Here is a 4,385-nt window from a genome sequence, read left to right on the forward strand (position 1 = left end):
GGTTGGAAAAACAGCTGGGAGAGGTTTCGCAGCAGCAAATTGTCTACAGGGGAAAGGGTTAAGCAGCAACACCCTCTTACTCTTCATTTACTCAAACTTGCAGCTTCCTATGGCTTCCTTTGTGCCAGGTGATATCTAACTGGGCCCTTTTCCCTGGAAAGTGAGCATAGTAATTGCATCCTTAGCTTTACAGGAAGGAGAGACAACCCATTTTTTGTTTGGCTTGCCAGACTGGCTTGCCAGAACAATGGGTAGGATTTGCTTGCTTGGGCTATTTGGAATCAGGGTTGTATTAGACATGACTAGCAATGACCTGAATCTTGGAATGTGGTCCATGCCAAGCAATGGTAGAGTAGATGTGAATGCTCAGCATATCCCCATCTTGCCTCAACTTTTGGAGCTCAGAGGAGATGGAAAGGGTTTGATAAAGCCACACACCCCACCACCACTGCTCCAATTAAAATTCCTCCCTTCCACTACTTTACACAAGTTACATTCTCCTAGGCCTAGTTTAACCAAACTTTGCACCAAGTGCTAATCAAAGCCAGAGTGGCACAGGTGGCTACTACTGCCTTGCTGGCAATATTCTTATTAGTGTGGCCTATAAATATTTAAACAAATAAATACTAATTGTGGTTCAAAATGGCCAGGTGATTTTTTAAAGGTCAGGTTTCAGGTCCAGTCGCTGAAAGAAAAACCCCACTCAGTGGCTTGAAGGAATGGGTGTGTCAAATTTTGTTTTACAGGTGGAACCTGCATCTTTTTTCATTTTTCATTTATCAGGCGAAATTGGATCCTACAGCAGTTTACAATTAAAATCCTTCAAAATATAATGATATAAGCATATGGGAGTGTGGGTGTGTTTGTGTACGGGGAAGTGGGTGTTGCAGCTCACTGCCCTATTTTTATGGTCCCCCCCCCCCATGTTTTACTATCTTGCAAGTGCCTCTTGTGGTTATCATATTCATGTTTAATTAAAGCGAATTGCAGAATCTTCCAAACACATGTGCCCTCTTTCCTGATGACTACAACAGATATAAGGATAATTTTTCTTGCATAACAAAAGAAGCTATGTATGATCTAGTTGAGATTCCTGTTTTGCAGGGGGTTGAACCAGATGACCCCTTGGGGCTCCCTTCCAATTCTGATTCTATGAAGTTTCACCAAATATTCCAATGTTTGTCAGGTAGCATACTGAAAAGATGGAGCTGTCCATTGCTGGAAATGAAGATTTCAGGTGGGCAGAGATCTGATCTTCTTTGGTGATCACTCCTAGCTGAGTAAGATTGTCTTCCATAAACACGGTTTTAACAATGAGTCCGTAAGTGACTGTGGAGGCAAATTCTGGATCCACACATCTTTCCACAGTGGGGACATTGGTTTCTGGACAGGAGTTGATCATGGTGTGGATTTGCCAAGCGTGCCTTCCTCTTAGCACATTTCTCCCTTTTATCCTGAGTTCGAGTGTCTTAAAAAAACCCATGACACCTTTGGTAAAGGTTGTTCTCTAATTGGAGCGCTCACAAACAAGTGTTTCCCAATTGTTTATACTACATTTTTAAAAATTTGCCTTGAGACAGTCTTTAAACCTCTTTTGTTGATCACAAGCATTGCGCTCTCCATTTTTAAGTTCAGAATAGAGTAGTTGCTTTGGAAGATGATAATCAGGCATCCACACAACAGGACCAGTCCAACAAAGTTGATGTTGAAGAATCATTGCTTCAACACTGGTGATCTTTGCTTCTTCCAGTATACTGATATTAGTTCACCTGTCTTCCCAAGTGATGTGTAAAGTTTTTCAGAGACACCAATGATGGAATCTTTCAAGGAGTTGGAGATGGCGTTTATGAGTGGTCCATGTTTCGCAAGCATACAGTAAGATTGGTATTACAATAGCTTTATAAACAAGCATTTTGGTTTCCCTGTGAATGTCCCGGTCCTCAAACACTGCACTTCAGTCGGGAGAAAGCCGCACTTGCAGAGCTCAGGCGATGCTGGATTTTGGCACAAATTTTGGCCCTTGTGGAAAGATAACTACCCAGGTAGGAGAAGTGATTGACATTTTCCAACGTTACACCATTGCGTTGGATTTGTGGTGCTGCAGAGGGGTTATTTTGTACTTGTTGGTGCAGCACTTTGGTTTTTTGGATGTTGAGCTTCGTAAGCTTTGTAAGCTTCTGCAAAGATATTTAGGATGGTTTGGAGGCCATCCTCTGAGTGTGCACACACTACATTGTCATCAGCATACTGAATCTCTATGATGGAAATTATGGTAACCTTACTCTTTGCTTTCAGCCTGCTCAGATTAAAGAGCTTTCCATGTGTTCGATATATGATTTCTACTCTGGTGGGGAGTTTCCCTTCGACAAAGTATAGGATAACGGCAATGAAAATAATGAATAGAGTTGGGGCAATAACACCAATAACACCTGTTTAACACCTGATCCCACTGTGAATGGTTCACTTTGAGAGCCATTGTTATCTGCGATTGTTGCTGTCATATTATCATGGAGGAGCTGATTGATGTTCACAAATTTATCTGGGCAGCCAATTTTTAGAAGGACAGTCCACAGGACATTATGATTTTCAGTGCTGAAAGCCTTAGTCAGATCAATAAACGCCATATACAGGGGTTGGTTTTGCTCTCTGCATTTATCTTATTTATTTTTAAAGAGATTGATAATTTTGGCATCCCTAAAGTCTGCTGGGATCTCTTCTCTCTCCCAGATTTTTTTAATGAGCTTGTGAAGTTGTTGTGTAAGTTCAATTCCACCCATTTGAAAGACATTGGCAGGTATCCCATCAGGTCCGCTGGCTTTGTTGTTTTTCATTTGGTTAACAGCTGTACACAACTCTCCCAGATTTGGAGATACTGCAAGCTCATCTCTATCTTGGTTTTGTGGAATTTGTGAGAGGACCTCAGCAGCTACGGGGGAGTTGGGCTTAAGGAGATGTTAGTAATGTTCTTTCCAGTGCAGTGCAATAGCTTCTTTATCTTTTAGAAGTGTAGTACAGTGATTTATTGGCCCGTAGATGGTCTTTGTGGCTTTAAAGAAACTCTGTGCATCATGAGTGTCGGCTAAGTGCTGGATCTCTTGAGCTTTTTTTATCCACCATGCGTTTCTTAGTTCTCTGCTTCTTTGAACCTCAGCCTTAGCGTTGGCATAGGGTTTTTTTTTTCTTAGTGGCACAGTTTCTAACTCTTTACCACATCTGATCCGAAGCGCCCTGTGATCTTTGGACAAAGGGCACCATACAAATTTAATAAACTTATTGCCAGGGAGGAATGACAGAGATAGGAAGTTTTCTGCGCAGGTTTAGTCGTGGGTGTGCCGAGGTTGTCACCCGCTCATCGTTGTTTACACGCGTCCTTCCCTCCGTTTATTTCGGATACGAAGTAAAGCCCTAGTTAGAGGAAGTTCTGCCTGCTATTTGCTATTTGTTTAACCAGAACCACTTCGCAGGGGAATGGCGGGGGGCGGTGTGGGAAAAAGAATTCATGTGGTGGCAAAGACCTACATCAGGATCTGCTGGCCCAGTGGATCCTGCTGCCTGAGGCAGATGCCTCATCTAGCTTCATTTATGGGCTGGCTGTTAACGACCCATCATTACTGGTGACATGGCCTTCCAAGGAGGCACATGGAGACCTGGAAACCTTGGGTGCTGACTCAGAGGCAAAGCAGCTTTTTCAAGGGCATGCTGCCACCTCATGCACCTCTGACATAGGTGGCAACCTATGACGTTGTTGTTGTTTTTACTACATGAGTAAACAAGAGAATCAGTTTCAGGCTGAAGTGATTACCAAGGCCCAGTTCTGTACCTGAGTAACAGGGCTTCTATGCCCTTTTAAACGTGTTTGTGCGTGTGTTATTGGCTTTTTATTGCTTTTGTGAGGTAAACTGCGTTCCCTTTTTGCCTTCTTTTTTTTTGTTTTTACGCCCTGTAATCTTCGGGTGGAGGGCGGCATTATACAAATACCACTATTAATAATGATGATGATGCTGATGATAATAATAATTTAGCAGGGCGGGCCGCGGTCGCTTTGTAAATCTCTGCCATCTCCACCCAGCTGCGCCGGCGGGAAACCGAGCCAACAGCGAGCGGGAGAAGAAAAAGACCGTACGACCAGCGGCCGTTTCTTTCCCTCACGACCGCTCCCTCCCTACCGCGCGCGCGCGCCCCCGCCCCTCAACGGTTCGCCGGCCCATCCTTCAACCAAGGTCGCGAAGGCCAATCCCCGATGGAAGACGTCACCCGCGCGCTCTCTCCCGCCCTCCGGGCGCCAGGCAGCCAATCGTCGCCGAGCCTTCGCTCCCGGCTCTCCAATCGCGGAGCGGAGCCTGCCTCCCCTCCTCTGAATGCCTTCTCTAAAGCTCTGAAGGGTT

The sequence above is a fragment of the Podarcis erhardii genome (assembly GCF_964252035.2).
Source record: "Podarcis erhardii genome assembly, chromosome: 8".
In the NCBI taxonomy this organism is placed as follows: domain Eukaryota; kingdom Metazoa; phylum Chordata; class Lepidosauria; order Squamata; family Lacertidae; genus Podarcis; species Podarcis erhardii.